The sequence below is a fragment of the Mesoplodon mirus genome, assembly GCF_964341445.2.
Source record: "Mesoplodon mirus genome assembly, chromosome: 15".
NCBI lineage: Eukaryota > Metazoa > Chordata > Mammalia > Artiodactyla > Ziphiidae > Mesoplodon > Mesoplodon mirus.
In genome coordinates this window covers 55,881,698-55,901,454 of record NC_138991.1, presented here as the reverse complement: position 1 = coordinate 55,901,454, position 19,757 = coordinate 55,881,698, and positions in this window count along the sequence as shown.

Sequence of the window (19,757 nt, the reverse complement as noted above, 5' to 3'; positions counted from 1 at the left end):
TACTGTCTTGATTACTGTAGCTTTGTGGTATAATTTGACATCAGGAGCCTGATTCCTCCAACGCCGTTTTTCTTTCCCAAGACTGCTTTGGCTATTCGGGGTCTTTTATGTTTCCATATGGATTGTAAAATTTTTTGTTCTAATTCTGTGAAGAATGCCATTGGTAGTTTGATAGGGATTGCATTGAATCTGTAGATTGCTTTGGGTAATATAGTCACTTTCACAATATTGATTCTTCCAATCCAAGAACATGGCCTATTTCTCCATCTGTTTATGTGATCTTTGATTTCTTTCATCAGTGTTTTATAGTTTTCTGAGTCAAGTCTTTCACCTCCTTAGGCAGGTTTATTCCTAGGTATTTTATTCTTTTTGTTGTGATGGTAAACGGGATTGTTTCCTTAATTTCTCTTCCTGATTTTCCATTGTTGATGTATAGGAATGCCAGAGATTTCTGTGCATTAATTTTGTATCCTGCAACCTTACCAAATTCATTGATTAGTTCTAGTAGTTTTCTGGTGGCATATTTAGGATTTTCTATGTATAGTATCATGTCATCCACAAACAGTGACAGTTTTACTTCTTCTTTTCCAATTTGTATTTCTTTTATTTCTTTTTCTTCTCTGATTGTCATGGCTAGGACTTCCAAAACTGTGTTGAATAAGAGTGGTGAGAGTGGATATCCTTGTCTTGTTCCTGATCTTAGTGGAAATGCTTTCAGTTTTTCACCATTGAGTATGATGCTTGCTGTGGGTTTGTCATATATGGCCTTTATTATGTTGAGGTAGGTTCCCTCCATGCCCATTTTCTGGAGAGTTTTTTTTATCATAAATCGGTGTTGAATTTTGTCAAAAGCTTTCTCTGCATCTATTGAGATGATCATATGGTTTTTACTCCTTAATTTGTTAATTTGGTGTATCACATTGATTGATTTGCGTGTATTGAAGAACCGTTGCATACCTGGGATAAATTCCACTTGATCATGGTGTATGATCCTTTTAATGTGTTGTTGGATTCTGTTTGCTAGTATTTTGTTCAGGATTTTTGCATCTATGTTCATCAGTTATATTGGTCTATAATTTTCTTTTTTTGTGTGATATCTTTTTCTCGTTTTGGTATCAGTGTGATGGTGGCTTTGTAGAATGAATTTGGGAGTGTTTCTCCCTCTACAATTTTTTGGAAGAGTTTGAGAAGGACTGGTGTTAGCTCTTCTCTAAATGTTTGATAGAATTCACCTGTGAAGCCATCTGGTCCTGGACTTTTGTTTGTTGGAAGATTTTTAATTATGATTTCAATTTCATTAGTTGTGATAGGTCTGTTTATTTTTTCTAATTCTTCCTGGTTCAGTCTTGGAAAATTGTACCTTTCCAAGAATTTGTCCATTTCTTTGTGGTTGTCTATTTTATTGGCATATAGTTGTTCGTAGTAGTCTCTTATAATCCTTTGTATTTCTGCGGTGTCAGTTGTGATTTCTCTTTTTTCATTTCTAATTTTATTGATTTGCGTCCTCTCCCTTTTTTTCTTGATGAGTCTTGCTAAGGGTTTATCAATTTTCTTTATCTTCTCGAAGAACCAGCTTTTAGTTTTATTGATCTTTGCTTTTGTTTTCTTCATTTCTATTTCATTTATTTCTGCTCTGACTTTTATGATTTCTTTCCTTCTACTGACTTTGGGTTTTCTTTGTTCTTCTTTCTGTAGTTGTTTTAAGTGTAGAGTTAGGTTGTTTATTTGAGATTTTTCTTGTTTCTTGAGGTGAGATTGAATTGCTATAAACTTCCCTCTCAGAACTGCTTTTGCTGCATCCCATAGGTTTTTTTTTTTTTTTTTGCAGTACACGGGTCTCTCACTGTTGTGGCCTCTCTCGTTGCGGAGCACAGGCTCCGGACGCGCAGGCTCAGTGGCCATGGCTCACGGGCCTAGCTGCTCCGCAGCATGTGGGATCTTCCCGGACCGGGGCACGAACCCGTGTCCCCTGCATCAGCAGGCAGACTCTCAACCACTGCGCCACCAGGGAAGCCCATCCCATAGGTTTTGGGTCGTTGTGTATTCGTTGTCATTTGTTTCTATGTATTTTTAAATTTCTTCTTTGATTTGTTCAGTGATCTCTTGGTTATTTAGTAGTGCACTGTTTAGCCTCCATGTATTTGTGTTTTTTACAGTTTTTTTTTTCCTGTAATTGATTTCCAATCTCATAGTGTTGTGGTCAGAAAAAATGCTTGATACGATTTCAATTTTCTTAAATTTTCCAAGGCTTGATTTGTGACCCAAGATGTGATCTATCCTGGAGAATGTTGCATGTGCACATGGGAAGAAACTGTATTCTGCCACTTTTGGGTGGAATGTTCTATAAATATCAATTAAATCTATCTAGTCTATTGTGTCATTTAAAGCTTGTGTTTCCTTATTTATTTTCTGTTTGGATGATCTGTCCATTGGTGTAAGTGGCGTGTTAAAGTCCCTGACTAGGGCCTCCCTGGTGGCGCAGTGGTTGAGAGTCCGCCTGCCGATGCAGGGGATACGGGTTCGTGCCCCGGTCTGGGAGGATCCCATATGCCGCGGAGCGGCTGGGCCCGTGAGCCATGGCCGCTGAGCCTGCGCATCCTGAGCCTGTGCTCCGCAACGGGAGAGGCCACAGCAGTGAGAGGCCCGCGTACCGCAAAAAAAAAAAAAAAAAAAAAAAAAAGTCCCTGACTATTATTGTGTTACTGTCGATTTCTCCTTTCATGGTTGTTAGCATTCGTCTTATGTATTGAGGTGCTCCTATGCTGGGTGCATAAACGTTTATAATTGTTATATCTTCTTCTTGGATTAATCCTTTGATCATTATGTAGTGTCCTTCTTTGTCTCTTGTAATAGTCTTTATTTTAACGTCTATTTTATCAGATACGAGTATTGCTACTCCAGCTTTCTTTTGATTTCCATCTGCATGGAATATCTTTTTCCATCCCTTCACCTTCAGTCTGTGTGTGTCCCTAGGTCTGAAGTGGGTCTCTTGTAGACAGCATGTATATGGGTCTTCGTTTTGTAACCATTGAGCCAGTCTGTGTCTTTTGGTTGGGGCATTTAACCCATTTACATTCAAGGTTATTATTGATATGTATGTTCCTATTACCATTTTCTTAATTGTTTTGAGTTTGTTTTTGTGGGTCTTTTTCTTCTCTTGTGTTTCCTGCCTAGAGAAGTTTCTTTAGCATTTGTTGTAAAGCTGGTTTGGTGGTGCTGAATTCTCTTAGCTTTTGCTTGTCTGAAAAGCTTTTGATTTCTCCATCAAATCTGAATGAGATCCTTGCTGGGTAGAGTAATCTTGGTTGTAGGTTTTTCTCTTTCAACCCTTTAAGTATATCTTGCCACTCCCTTCTGGCCTGCAAAGTGTCCACTGAAAAATCAGCTGATAACCTTATGGGGATTCCTTTATATGTTATTTTTTGTTTTTCCCTTGCTGCTTTTAATATTTTTTCTTTGATTTTAATTTTTGTTAGTTTGATTAATATGTGTCTTGGTGTGTTTTTCCTAGGGTTTATCCTGTATGGGAGTCTCTTTGCTTCCTGGACTTGGGTGACTATTTCCTTTCCCATGTTAGGGAAGTTTTTTTTTGTTTTTTGTTTTTGATACGTGGGTCTCTCACTGTTGTGGCCTCTCCAGTTGTGGAGCACAGGCTCCGGACGCGCAGGCTCAGTGGCCATGGCTCACGGGCCTAGCCGCTCCGTGGCATGTGGGATCTTCCCAGGCCGGGGCACGAACCCGCGTCCCCTGCATCGGCAGGCAGACTCTCAACCACTGCGCCACCAGGGAAGCTCTGTTAGGGAAGTTTTTGAGTATAATCTCTTCAGATATTTTCTCAGACCCTTTCTTTTTCTCTTCTTCTGAGACCCCTATAATGTGAATGTTGGTGCATTTAATGTTGTCCCAGAGGTCTCTGAGATTGTCTTCAATTCTTTTCATTCTTTTTTCTTTATTCTGCTCCTTGGCAGTTATTTCCACCATTTTGTCTTCCAGCTCAGTTATTCATTCTTCTGCCTCAGTTATTCTGTTAATGATTTCTTATAGTGTATTTTTCATTTCAGTTATTGTGTTGTTCATCTCTGTTTGTTTGTTCTTTAGTTCTTCTAGATCTTTGTTAAACATTTCTTGTATTTTCTCAATCCGTGCCTCCATTCTATTTCCGAGATTCTGGATCATCTTTGCTATCATTACTCTGAATTCTTTTTTGGGTAAATTGCCTATTTCCTCTTCATTTATTTGGTCTTATATGTTTTTACCTTCCTCCTTCATCTGTGACATTTTTTTGCTGTCTCATTTTTTTTTTTTTTTTTTAATGAGTGGGTTTGTGTTCCTGTCTTACTTGTTTGGCTTGAGGCTTCCAACACTGGAGTTTGTAGGCTGTTGGGCAGAGATAGGTCTTGGTGCTGAGATGAGGACCTCTGTGATACTTCACTGCAGTGAATATTTCCTGGGGTCTGAGGCTCTCTGTTAGTTCAGTGGTTCTGACATGCAGCTCCCGCTGCAGGAGCTTCGGCCTGATCCCTGACTCCTGAACCAAGATCCCACAAGCCATGTGGGGTGGCAAAAAAAAAAAAAAAAGGACAATAACACAGTAAAAAATAAAATTAGACTAGGAAACTAATAGATATGTTAGAAAGAATATAAAAATAAAAATATAGATGAATCAACGACTGGAAGGTACAACAGTACCACAATAGTAAAAAAGAGGAGGAGGGAAAAGAGAAAACAAAACAAAAAAAAAAAACAGGGAAAAGGCCTTGGCTGTGGGGGGAGGGGCCTAAGCAAGGGTTAGGTTTGGGTGGTGGGCGGGGCCTATGCTCAGGATCCACAGGACGGGAAAAGGCCCTGGGGGTGTGGGGGGTGGGGCTTAGGCTCCAGGAACAGAAGGGGCCCAGGTGAGCCCCCCACCCCTGGTCTCAGAGGGCGGGGGACCTCACCTGGGAGCCCAACAGGCTTCCTGGGCTTGACTGGGTGGGGCAAACACCCTCCTCTCCTCTCTTCCTCCTCTAGTCTGGTCTGGGAGGGCCCCTCCTACCTGCCTCTCCTGTTCTCCCCTCTGCCTTCTTCTTATGCTCCCAGGACCAATGGGGCCAGGGGGAGTGCAGACCTTGGAGGGCAGGGAACCGGCCTGGGAGTTCAGCAGGCTCCCTGGGCCTCAGTGGGTGGAGCAATCACCCTCCGCTCCTCTCTTGCTCCTCCCAGAGGACCCCTCCCACCTGCCTCTCCATGATCTCCCTCCTATGCCCCCCAGGGACCTACAAGGCCTGGAGGGGGCTTGGAGGGCAGGGGACCCGCCTGAGAGCTCAGCAGGCTCCACGGCTCGAGTGAGCCAGGCGATCGCCCTCTGCTCCTCTCCCTCACCTCCTGGAGGGCCCTTCTGCCTGCCTCTCCTGATCTCTCCTCGGCTTCCTTCCTATGCCCCCAGGACAAATGTGGCTGGCGGAGGCGGGGGACTTTGGAGGGCAGGGGATTGGCCTGGGGGCTCAGCAGGCTCCCTGGGCCGAGTGCACTGAGTGGGCTGGTCGATCACCCTCCGCTCCTCTCCCCTCCTCCTGGAGGGCCCCTCCTGCCTACCTCTCCTGATCTCCCCAGTCTCAGGGGCACCGATCCTGTCTGGCCTCCACTTCTCCTTCCCCCTCTGTCCCCCCATGTCCTACCGGTTCACCTGGGGGTTCCTCCTTTCTCCTTGGGCATCAGGGTCCCCCACCAGCGGCTGGCCGGTGCCCTAGTTGTGGGGAGATGCTAACTTGGTGTCTTCCCACACTGCCATCTTGACTCCACCACTATGTTATTTAAAAAACATTTTTTTTTCCTGTTTTTTGGCCTCACAGCACGGCATACCGGATCTTAGCTCCCCAGCCAGGTATGGAACCCATGCCCCTGCAGTGGAAGTGCAGTGTCTTAAACACTGGACTGCCAGGGAAGTCCCAAGGGCCTGGGCTCTTTGAGAAATGCCCAGATTGTGAAAGACAAAGACAGAGGCAGAGTTCCAGATTCAAGGAGACCAGTTCCAGGATAGGATTCTGGACCAGGAAAATTTTTTTTTTCCTTTTGCTGTAGACATTAGTGGGAAATTGGTGAAATCTGAATAAGGTCTTAGATGATAGTATCAGTATTAATTATTATCAATATTAATTTCCTGATTTTGACAATCATACTGTACCTATGTGATAGAATGCCTTTGTTTGTAGGGAAGACACACTGAAGTATTTAAGGGTAAAGGAGTATCATGTCTGAAAGTTGCTTCCTAAATCGTTGATAAAAATGACAATAATTATACATATAAAGAGAGAGCATGCTCTAGCAAGAGGAAAATTACAGAGCAAGTGTAAAATGTTAACATTTCTATAAGTATGAAATTTTGTCAAAACATAAAGTTAAGGGAATGCCCTGGTGGTCCAGTAGTTAGGACTCAGCGCTTTCACTGCCAAGGGCCTGGGTTCAATCCCTGGTTGGGGAACTAAGATCCCACGAGCTGTGTGGCGCGGCCAAATCCTCCCCAAAAAACCAAAAACAAAAAACAAAACAAAAACAAAACAAGAAAAACGCCCATAAAGTTAAAAACAAAACAGCATAGATAGGGAAAATCTGCCATCATAAATTCAATGTTGATTTCACTACAGTGAGTTTTCTGAAAAGTAATTTTCAGGTAAGATGCACTTTTTATCACATAATGACAATTATCATTGTATTTTCTTTATTCTATGAAGGGATACATTAATTAAACATTTCTGCTAATGTTAACTGTGTCAAAGAAAATATATAGCAAGTTGCTTTTTTCAAATGCCTAATGCATTTAGGCATTTTTGTGCATATTTTGGATGGTATACTTGTTTCCACTCAGCCTGAGAGGTGTGGGTTTATGGGGCTTACAAAATATCCCACGATACTGATAGAAACAAAAAAATTTATGAAACTAGGAAAACTCAAGAATTGGTTTCTACCAAGAGAGAATATTTAACTAAATAAAAATTGATGTGCTTTTATCAAGTCTTTCCAAAGCAACCAACTTAGTTTTCATATACGCACTAACTCTTTTTATTTTTCACATTTTCACTGGTTTATGTGATATTTACACAAACAGTTATAAGAACAATTACAAATGTAAATAGGTTTGGAAACACAGACAGTTAACTTCTGGGATAAGCATACAGCTCAACTAATAGGAACAAACGTTCACCTACGTGTGATAGCTCAGTATCTCCTCCTATTCTTGCTGTGGGCATCACACTGACTGGTGAGAGCTGATTAATCCAGCTAGTCAGGTAATTGTAGATCACTAAAGAAAATTCATGTTTTATTAAATAGTATGCATTTACTGTACTTTGATTAATCATTCTCCTACTGATGGGCATTTCACCAATACATTCTAGGCCCTGATAACACAGTGTGTTGTAGTTATGACCCATCTCTACGGCAAAACAGCTAACAAGAGGGGAAAGGGAAGCGGTCCCTGATGCTATCTCATTCAGGGGTTTTCAATGTTCCAAGGTTGGCAACGCCACTCCTAAATTCATCATGATTATTTCAAGAGCCTGTTGGTAACATTTTCAGTTGATGGGATTGAGTGTCTATCAGAGAAAGCCAGAAATAGCTCAATTGTATTGGTAGGACTCTTTAAGATGCAAGAGACAGAAAAGAAACTCACATGTATTTAAAGGAAAAGGAATTTATTGGCATATATATCTGAAAAATCTGTGACTTTAGGCACTGCCACCTCCAGGAGTTCAAATTGGCAAACATTTCCATTAAATTTATCTCTTCCCCCCAAATACTGAGATTCATTAAAGGGAGTGAATCATTTACTGGCTGGAGAAATAACACTGATTAGTCACAAATGCCTGTACATTTTAGCCTATGGTGTGTACATCTCTAACAGCATTTCCCAAAATGGGTTCCTTAGGACATCAGTTCTGTTAATGGATGTTCTGTGAAAAGGAGTCCATGATCACATATGTTTGGGAACCACTGAGCTCCACATTATTCTCTATGCAGAATATTCACAGAATATTTAATATATTGTCAATGAAAAATTAATCAGCCAATATAAGAAAGAAATGGAAAATCTTTTTCGAGCCAAATTTGAGGATTATAACCCAGGAGAAGCATCTCAGAAAGCTCTGAGAACTGTTCCACCTGTTAGAAGTAAAAGCACAGTTATGTAAGTTTTTTGAGACAGGGGGCTGTACATCAAATCACATATTATTGACAGTTTACATAATCCAGATCTAAGCATCATTGTGGTGGGTCATGTGACCCCTCACAAGCTCAAGAAGGAATATCATCTTTTTTTTTTTTTTTTTCTGCGATACGCGGGCCTCTCACCGTTGTGGCCTCTCCCGTTGCGGAGCACAGGCTCCGGACGCGCAGGCTCAGCAGCCATGGCTCACGGGCCCAGCTGCTCCGCGGCATGTGGGATCTTCCCAGACCGGAGCACGAACCCGTGTCCCCTGCATCAGCAGGCGGACTCAACCACTGCGCCACCAGGGAAGCCCGGAATGTCATCTTTTAAGGAGTTGTCTTGGTGATGCTGGGAGCATGTTGCTCTTTATGGTTGAACAGGTATTGCTGCTGATGGGAAGGTTTGGTCAATGCATAATGCAGAGACACAGTGCACAGTAGAAGGGAGAGAGGTGGCCAAAGGGTAGAAAGAATTTTTTATGTTTAAATTTCTCTTGTCTTGGCATAAAATATGAATTTTATTTCACAATGTAAATTTGCATTATAAGTCAACAATATGTGGCATACGTCATTTTCTTACATTTTTTTGAATGTGAGATCTATTTCTCATGGAACATCTTTTGGGACTTAGTGTTCCTTAAAAGCCATTTTAGGAAACACTGGTCTCTGGCTATGGATAAGATACCCTTGGATGTGAGGTAGTTGTGGAAACAAGGAATTGTTGACTAAGATGAAAACCATGGTGAATAATTAAATAAAATGATGGCAGTTCAAAAAGTTAAGCATAGGGACTTCCCTGGCAGTCCAGTGGTTAAGACTCTGCACTTCCAATGCAAGGGGCGCGGGTTTGATCCCTGGTCGGAGAACTAAGATCCCACGTGCCAAAAAAAAAAAGTTGTACCTAGAGTTACCATTTGGCCCAGAATTCTACTCCTAGGTATACACCCATGAGAACTGAAACTATATGTCCACATAAAGACTTGCATATGAATGCTCATAAGCATTATTCATAATAGCTAAGAAGTGGAAACAACCCAAATGTCCATGAATTGATGAATGGAGAAAGAAAATTCGTCTTGGGTAGATCAACAGAACGTTATTCAGCCATCACGAGGAAAGACGTACTAACACCTGCTACAACACACATGAACCTTGAAAGCATTACGCTAAGTGGAAGTAGCCGGACACAAAAGGCCATACGGTGTATGATTCCATTTGTCTGAAATGTCCAGAACAAGCAAATCCATAGAGACAGAAAGCAAATTAGTGGTTGCCAGAGAATGGAGAGTGACTGCTCATGGGTAGGAGGTTTTTTAGAGGGCGATGCAAATGTTCTGGAATAAGATAATGGTGATTGACGTGTAACTCTGTGAATATACTAAAAACCACCAAAATGCACACTTTAAGAGAATGGACTTTATGGTATGTGAACTCTATCTCAATAGAACTGTTATTAAAATAAAATAAGGTGGGCTTCCCTGGTGGCGCAGTGGTTGAGAGTCCGCCTGCCGATGCAGGGGACATGGGTTCGTGCCCCGGTCCGGGAAGATCCCACATGCCGCAGAGCGGCTGGGCCCGTGAGCCATAGCCACTGAGCCTGGTGTCCAGAGCCTGTGCTCCGCAATGGGAGAGGCCACAACAGTGAGCAGGCCCGCGTACAGCAAAAAAAAAAAAAAATAAATAAAATAAAATAAAATAAAATAAGGTAAAACAATGACATGAACTAAAATTAAATTGAAAAATTTTTTCTTTTTTGGCCACGCCCCATGTCTTGAGGGATCTTAGTTCCGAGACCAGGGATTGAACCTGGGCCCCGGCAGTGAAAGTGCCAAGTCCTAACCACTGGACTGCCAGGGAATTCCCTAAATTGAGCTTCCAAATGACTGCCATCTATTGAGTCCATACTGAGTGCCAGGTACTGAGTTTCAGTGGTGTCCCAAGACAATTCTAAACAATATCAGTGATTGAATACTTTCCTTCTGGGTGGACCATTCCCACCTCACAGTCGCATCCCTGGTGTCCTAAGTAGTTTCTCATTTAATCTTCACAACAACTCATGTGTTAGGTGATTTCATTATTGTTTCTCTTTTACAGAATGTGAAATAAAATTCATATTTTATGGCAAGACAAGAAAAATTTAAACTTTTTTGGGGACCCATGTGGGCCTCCTCCCTCTCCTTTAGTGTATATTGTGCATCTGCATTAACCAGACCTCCTTAGGAGATAACCTTCCTTCTTAATCTTGTAAGGGGCCCTGATGACCCATGACCTGCCACTCAGTGCTCTATATGTGAGATCTGGATTGTGTAAACTGTCAATAAGACGTTATTTGATTCTAACCCTTTGTCTCAAAAACTTATATAATTGTGCTTTGACCTCTAACGGGCGGAAGAGTCCTCAGAGCTTTCTGAAAGACTGTCTCTCCGATTATAATTCTTAGGTTGGCTCAAATAAAATTTTCCATTTCTTTCTTAGTTGGGCTATTGATTAATTTTTTTCGTTGACACAGAGTAAGTAGCCAAATCTCCAAAGCTCCGACAAGTTAAAGAAATTTGACAAAGCCACGTGACTAGTAACAGGTGCTTTGCCAGGATCCTAAATCAGGATGTCTGACTCCATGATGTGGTGATTCTATGCAGGAACGTTCCCTGTGGTTTGAAGTCGCTCTTGCATCTAAACGAGAGCAAAGGTCAGGAAAAGAAAGTACTATGTATTAAAAAGGTGAATCAAAAGAAGATGCATGACAGGCAACTTTGCAGTCTGTGTCCTAGAGAGAGGGACAGTCACCTTGAGTCATGGTCATGGCAGGGATTCACTCTTCTCCCTCCCTCCCTCCCTCTATTTATACATACATTTTGCTGGCCAGGGATTGAACCCACGGCCCCTGCGGTGGAAGCGCGGAGTTTTAACCGCTGGACCGCCAGGGAAGTCCCCACTGTACATTTAATCAGAGGCATCTGTTCTGGGGCTTTCTACACCCCTGAGAGGAAACATTACGGAAGATGATTGTGATAAAATGGCAGTGCGTATGTATCACGGAACACAACCACTGCTTGGGGCTTAGGATTCCTTCTCAAAGTCAATTTCCTCAGTGCGGTTTTTTTAAAATTTTTATTTTTGGCTGTGTTGGGTCTTTGTTGCGGTGCGCGGACTTATCGTCGTGGCTTCTCTTGTTGCAGAGCATGGGCTCTAGGCGCCCAGGCTTCAGCAGTTGTGGCATGTGGGCTCAGCAATTGTGGCTCGAGGGCTCTAGAGCGCAGGCTCCGTAGTTGTGGCGCACAGGCTTAGTTGCTCCGCAGCATGTGGGATCTTCCCGGACCAGGGCTTGAACCCATGTCCCCTGCATCAGCAGGCAGATTCTTAACCACTGTGCCACCAGGGAAGCCCCCTCAGTGCGTTTTGTACCCAAATCTCCTTCATGAAGAAACCGAAGTGGAGCAGTTGTGAAACACACACTTTTGCTTTAGGTATTTGAATGACTTCACAACAGGAATGGAGGAAAGCCCAGTCTCACTCTGCTAATTAATTCATCGAATCACAAATGTGTAGGTTTTAAAATTATTTATAGCTTAAGAAAGAGTATTTTCCCAAAAGTACAGGAGAGAACGTAAAAGTTCTTGAACTTGACGGGAGAGAGAAACAACCATAAAATAATTATGCCATCTCTTTTTCTAAGCCATAGGATATTTATAAATAATTTTCTTGGCATGTTAACTGATACTCTTAATCTTTTTGAGGTACAGTATGTCTAGGTTATTAGACTCCACGTAATACCATTAAATATTTGTAGATGATCATTGATTGGTGACATGGTACAAATTGTATTAACAATGATCCTGATATGCACCCAGGTGATGTGGAAGTTGTAGATTATGGAACTACTCAAACTTCAAAAATATTTATCAAACAACATGTATGACAAGCCACTTAGAGATTACTTCTATGTTCTAGGCCGTGTAATAATTGTATTATATAGATTGCTTTGCAATAGTCTTACAACAGCCTTATGGGGCAGATGTTGGCCCCTTTGCAGAGGCGAAGAAATTTGCTCAGGTCAGACATCTAAAAGGTGACAACAGCTGGAATGTAACCAGGCCTGCCCGATTCTGAATACTATGATCTTCACTTATATACTACACTGACTTTATTCTATATGTCATTGGTTAAGATTTTAAATAAGGGACTTCCTTGGTGGCGCAGTGGATAAGACTCCGTACTCCCAATGCAGGGGGCTGGGGTTCAATCCTTGGTGAGGGAACTAGATCGCACATGCATGCCGCAACCAAGAATTTGCATGCCACAACTGGGGAGCCTGAGAGCCGCAACTAAGGAGCCTGCATGCTGCAACTAAGACCTGCTGCAACCAAATAAATAAATAAATATTTTAAAAAGATACTAAATAATTTTTATTTGAATTAACATGGTGTATAGATGGATTTTGTTGGATTTAAACCTAAGGTATCTCAAATTGTGTGCTACTCATAAATACTATTACTGTTCCAAGTACTTTACAGTTAAAAAAAATCCCTTGAAAATGCCTATTTAAAATTTTATAATTAAAATAACTTTTTTATTATTGTAAAAGTAATATATATTTATTAGGAAAAATTAATTAATACAGACAAAAATAAGAATCACCCATAAAAGGATACTCAGAGATATGCTTTCTTAATACCTTGGAATAAATTCTTTCATATACTTTTTTTTTTTTTAAATACATGGACTCCGGTTTTTTTTTTTTAATTTATTTTTATTTATTTATTTTTGTTTGTGTTGGGTCTTCATTTCTGTGCGAGGGCTTTCTCTAGTTGCGGCAAGCAGGGGCCACTCTTCAACGCGGCATATACTTTTTTTTTTTTGCGGTACGCGGGCCTCTCACTGTTGTGGCCTCTCCCGTTGCAGAGCACAGGCTCTGGACGCGCAGGCTAAGTGGCCATGGCTTACGGGCCCAGCCGCTCCGCGGCATGTGGGATCTTCCCAGACCGGGGCGTGAACCCGTGTCCCCTGAATTGGCAGGCGGACTCTCAACCACTGCACCACCAGGGACGCCCCGGCATATACTTTTAAACTAAAATTTTAAATTTCATAGTATAAAACTTTCATAACATATGCAAAATAGAAAAGATAGTATAATGAACCCTAGATACCCATTATCCAATTTAAAAAGCAGTTTCCCCTCATAAGAAAGGCCCTTGGAAATCATGCAGGGCTGCTCCCCAAACAATCCTGGAGACTGATGGCCGTGTCGGTGACCCCTGGGAGATACTGCAGGGAGCCCGCCTGCCTGACTATTCCAGCTGCTACTGCTCACTACTGCTTTCCCACTGAGACTTGGCTTCCCCGGGCTGCCCCCAGCCAGGCCCGAGCACGGCCAGGGGACTAGTGCATTGGGCCCATTCCCGTGAGACCCAGGACTGCTCCACGAGCAACTTTGGCTCAAGATCTGCCTCCCCCCCACACACACCATCAGCCTGACCTTGCCCTGCAGCCTGAGACACTTGCTACCCAAGTCCCTTCCTTGCCTTTCTCCTTCAGTGGTGTTAGACCTGCATTATGGTCTGAAGTTTCTTCCCCCTTCTCTGGCTCCCTCCCTGTGTTCTTCACAAGTGTTTTCCCCCCTCAAAACCTGTCGCAATCTAATTCCATCTTGGTGACTGCTTCTCAGAGGGCCCCCGACTAACAGAGGAGTTTCTTTCCCCTGTACCCTCCACCCTCACTCACCTCCTTTCAGGCTCTCTCAGCACCGTGCTTTTTCCTTAATAGCACTTTCACAATTGTAGGTACTTTATTTATTAGTTTCTTTCTTTTTTTTTTTTCTGTGTCCCCTGTCAGACTGTAAACCCCGTTAGGGCAGGAACCACATCTAAAATGAACTCACTGGTGTACCTCGGTGCCTGGCATAGTGCCTAGTACGTAGTGGGCACACAATCAATATTTATGGAATGGGAGGATTTGTTTCTGCTTCTCAAGTCGTTTAATGATGCAGGCACCACTGTCAGCAAGCTCTGTGTCCTGTGGTTTTTGGTATTTACAGTGGAGACAAAAAGTGTCACGAGGAGAAGTCAGTGGTTGAAAAACAAGAAATCAAACTTCCCTGATATGACGAGTCTTAGAATTGCAAACAGTCAGGACGCCCTGGAAATCAGAGTGAACCCACTTTGAAAAATTCTAAAGAGCTGACATTTCTGATAGGGCTGAGGGATGGCAGGAGTTCAGAGGAGCAGGTCTTCAAAGGGAATCTTCTTGGAAAACTAACAGACGGCCTTGAGACTTGGCCCCCTATCAAATTAGCCTTTTCATGTCCATGAGCAGACACACTTCTGAGGGATGTGCAGAGATCTGAGTATGAGGGAGAGATGGGAGGAAAAGGTCTTTGCATTGGAATCTACCATCGCAGGATTCACCCAGCAGGAATGCTGAGCCTCGTGCTTCATTAGAACCTGGCTCTGAGCTGTTTCATCTCCTCCACCTCCCCTTAGCACAAGCCCAGACTCCCCCAGGCTCTGTTTCAAGTTGAATAAGAAACCAAATCATTGGCAGTTTATGGGTACACCAGAGGGCCAATGTTTCTGCCTTAATGTTCGCTGTTCCTTTGTGTCCTTGTTAGTTTTGTGTTCTTTTGAGGTTTCTTTCATTTTGGACTGCAGTACACTAGCAGAAGTTTGTTTGGAAATATTTAGTGCTCACAAAGAAGTTTTCAGTGGAAGTGAAGAGGCAATGCTGCACAATGGTTAGTACCATGGCTCTGGACTCTGTATCAGTCAGGATAGACGAGGTTGTGTTGCAGTAACAAACATCACCCAGATCTCATTCATGCAACGTGTCTCAGGAGGCATGGGTTGCTATCACAAAATATCATAGGCTGGGTGGATTAAACAACAGAAATGTATTTCTCACCATTCTGGAGTCTGGGAAGTCCAAGATCAGGGTGTCAGCAGATTTGGTGTCTGATGAGAGCTCCCTTCCTGGGTTGCAGTAGGCTGCCTTCTCCCTGTGTCCACCTATGACACTCGAGTGCTCGAGAAAGTTCTCTGGTGTCTATAAGGCACTGATTTCATCATAAGGGCCTCGCCTCTCATGACCTCATCTAAACTTAATCACCTCCTAAAGGCCTCACCTCCAAATACCATCACTTTGGGAGTTAGGGCTTCACCAAATGAATTTGGGGGCACGTTCAGCCCATAACCTCCCACTGGGTCAGCTGGGGCTGTGCTTCGATCATCCTCCCATTGGAACCGAGGCCCACGGAGCTGTCACCAGCTGGGGCATTGCTATTCAACATGGCAGAGAGAAAGAGAATGTGGTTGAATTAAGCACTGGCCTCTGTCTTCAAGTGACACATGTCCCTTCTGCTCACATTCAAAAACAAGTTACTCATCTATGTGTAACTTCAAAGAGGGGCATGGAGAGTACAATCCTGCCTTGTGCCCAGAAGGAGGGAACTGTATTCTTGGGAACAGCTTCCGTGATCACCAGAGTTACACAGTCTAGATGTTGTTGTGAAGATATTTTCTAGACACGACTCACATTCAAACCAGTGGACTTTGAATAAAGCAGATTACCCTCCATAAAGTGAGTGGGCCTCATCCAATCAGTTGAAGGCCTTAAGAGCAAAGACTGAGGTTTACTCTCCCTCCAAAAAGTTTTGGCCTCAAGCCTGCAACATAGAAACCCTAGAATTTCCAGCCTGCCTTGCTTGCTGCCTGGATTTTGGACTCAATACTGTAACATCAACCCTTCCCTGTGTTTTTAGCCTTCTGGGCTCTGCCCTGTGATTTTTGGACTTGCCCCCTCCCACAACTGCATGAGCCAATTCCTTGAAATACCTCTCTCTCTCTCTCCCTCCCTCTCATCTCTTTATCTATCTTCCTTTCTGTCTCCTATGGGTTCTGCTTCTCTGGAAAACCTTGACTAATACATAGTTATACCCCAATTATAGAGTTAACCCCACAACCTGTCAACATCCAGTCCAGAGCTAAGCCTGTTTCGTTGCACTGGCTCCCAAATCACCTTATCCAAATCCAAATCCTGTAATAAGAACTGTCTAACCTTCTCTAATTAAAGAAAGCACTAAATAATGATTCACAAAATAATGTGTTATAATAAATACCGTGTACATCCACCAAAGTAAATGACATTAAAACATCTAGATGTTGATGCAGTATTGCAATGATATTTGAATTTCTGGAAGCTATTTTTCTACTTTGGGAAAAGGTAAGGGTTTTGGACTGAACTTGTAGATTTCCTATAGGCCACTGTGCCTGCTCTGTGCTACACATCAGACATCCTATAAAAAGAGAATGCTCACTCTTGCCTGCTACTCATTACCTTAGTACTAACCCCTTGCCTTAACCCATCTCTCAAACTTAAACACATTCTGCCTTCCACCCTTGCAGTGCCCCTTTGCTTCATCATCCCTTGAAATTCTAGCATTTTAATTAATTTATTTGAAATTCCAGCAATTAATGCATAATATTGGTTTCCTGACTTTGGTTTGGGGATGATCCCATTTATGTGGGGTCTCCCCCCAGTTATACTGCTCTAACCAAACTTGGGCAAACAACCTTCCCACAGGTTGAATGGCTCTGAGCTTCCTGTTAATGATAACAAAATCACTAAAGTTTTCTGAGTACTTCCTCTGGTCCAGGAACTGTGCTCATAAATTATTTGCACATAAATTTATTATTTTTTAAAATAAATTTATTTAGTTATTTATTTATTTTGGGCTGTGTTGGGTCTTTGCTGCTGCACGCGGGCTTTCTTTACTTGCAGCGAGTGGGGGCTACGCTTTGTTGCGGTGCGCGGGCTTCTCAGGGGGGTGGCTTCTCTTGTTGAGGAGTACAGGCTCTAGGTGCGTGGGGTTCAGTAGTTGTGGCACGTGGGCTCAGTAGTTGTGGCTCGCAGGCTCTAGAGCGCAGGCTCAGTCGTTGTGGTACATGGGCTTAGTTGCTCCGCAGCATGTGGGATCTTCCCGGACCGGGGCTTGAACCCATGTCCCCTGCATCAGCAGGCGGATTCTTAACCACTGTGCCACCAGGGAAGTCCTGCACATAAATTTATGAGTTCTAGACATTATCTTACTTAATCCTGGCAAAAATCCCAGGAAGTTGATGTATTATCAAGGACATTGTTACAGATAAGGAAACTGAGGCTCAGAGAGGTTAGACCACTTGCCCAAGGCCACACAGGATCCACTGTGGTGAAGCTGGGATTCAGATTTTTCTGGCTCCAAAACTTGTGTCTTAATCATAATGCTGTGCCACTCTGCGGGCAGGATCTGGACAGTTCTTAGTGAATCATTTCAACTGTAGGTTCAAAACAACAAGATTAAAGAGGTGTATCAGTCAAGGATGGTCAGGGGAGCTGAGCCACCATGAATGGTACAGCGTAAGGGACATATTGTAGGAATCAGACCTTCCACAATTGTGAGAGGAGCTGGGGAGGTGAGGACCAGAGGAATCACCGACCAGTTGATCTGAGAAGTCGGGAACATTCAGTTGCTAACAGAGGGCCGTGAGGGGGAGCTTGTACAGTTGTGTATGGCCCCTGCCTCTGTGAATCAGCAGGTAAGCTGATGGCAAGATGGTGGGGCTGGGGCTGCTGTTGGTCAGCAGGGTCAGCAGGTGGGAAGAAGAGCTGGACTTGGAGCAAAGGAGAATGAGGATGTACCTGAACCCATTAGGCATCTTTGTGACCATCCATCACTGCATGCGACTGTGATGTCCTCCGGAGAACAGTGGCTGCTGCTTCCCATCCGCTTTCCCAGTCTCATTCATGTTCCTCTGTTGGCCAGCTCTATTCTGGAACCGTGCAGGGATGGGGATTCTGGGAGACACAGCTCCCACAGTAACCAGGTAGCACAGCATAAAACAGAGATTATTCAAGGAGGTCAACAGAAGGCAAGGATTGGATGTGTAGTCAAGGGCCTTGTGATGGTTAATTTTATGTGTCAGTTTGATGGAGCCCAGATATTTGGGCAAAGATTATTCTGGGTGTGTCTGTGTGGGTGTTTTTGGATGTGATTAGCATTTGAATGAGTACACTGAGTAAAAGTAGACTGCCCTCATCCAGAGAGTTGAAGATCTGCCTGACTATTGAGCTGGGACACCAGTCTTTTCCTGTCTTCAGACATTGAAACATCAGCTCTTTTTGTGTCTCGAGCTTTCTGGCTCTTGGACTGGAACTCACACCATTGGCTCTTGAGCTGGAACTTCAGACTTGGACTGAAACTACACCATCGCTGTTGACTTTCCTGGGTCTCCAGCTTGCCAACTGCACATCTTAGGACTTCTCAGCCTCCATAATTGTGTGAACCAGTTTCTTAGAGTAAATCTCTTTCTCTATATATGTACATTTTGTTGGTTCTGTTTCTCTGGAGAACCTGGACTAATGCAGGTCTAGATTTCCCTCTCCAAGTGAAAAATCTACTAAAGTCCTGGGAAGAACTTGTGTACTGTTGGTTTGGAGTTAAGAGCTAAAAGGTCAAAGTGTTCTGGTGTGAAAGCTTGCTGGTAGTTTAGTAATTTGGATAAAGGATCTTTTAAATGGATGGAATTTTCCTTGCAGAACACGCTAATGGCTTTGGAAGTTTGAGGCAGCGTCTCTTTGCTTCTTTAGAGCGTTGAGTGACTGCTGAAGCTTGATGCTGACTTGGGGATTGGTTTTCCTCCCTGGGTCAGACCCAGCACTCTTTTGGTGATGTTATCATATCAACAAACTTTATCACGAAACTTAAAAAAAAATCCTTGCTTTAAAACCATACTACTTCTGTGTTACTATCACTCTGCTAAATCCCCAAATCACAGTCTTTGAGAACTGGAGGAAATTGTGGAGATAATCTGGCCTGATTTTTCCCAAATTATGTTCCATAAAACATATATTCCTAGATGTTCATAGGTGGTCCTTGAAAAAAGGAATTCAATGACCAAGTAGGTTTGAAAAGACTGCATACATTCTTTCCCTTTTGGAGAATCCAAATGCACTTTAATAAAGTTTGAGATGCCTCTTAGACTTGAAATGGATGTACCAAGTAGGCAGTTGGTAGATAGGTTTGGATTTCAGGGCCAAGGTTGGAGTTGGATATATAGATTTGGAAGGTAACACGTTTCAAACCATGGGAGCAGGGAATTCCCTGGTGGCCCAACTCTGTGCTTCCACTGCAGGGAGCATGAGTTTAATCCCTGGTTGGGGAACTAAGATCCTGCAAGCCACATGGCATGGCCAAAAAAACAAAAATGAAAACAAAACAAAAACCAAAAAACAAGCAAGCAAAAAAACATGGGAGCAGATGAGATGATGAGGGAGAGTTTAGAAGGAATTAGTGTGTGAGGGCTGCAAGTGCTGCAACTCTCTTGTGACCATGAGGAAAAGACCTGGGAATGGAGCCAAGACCCAGAAGATGGCATTGCTGAGGCAAGTGACAGAGAGAAACTTGGTCAAAAGTTGAACTACTAAAGCTGATTTTACCATTGGACTTTTCAGCAATAATACCAGTAAATTCTTTTTGAACTTCAGTGTTTATGTCATTTCTTATGGAAAGATTCCTGACTAGTATGACATCTCCCAAATCCTTTTGC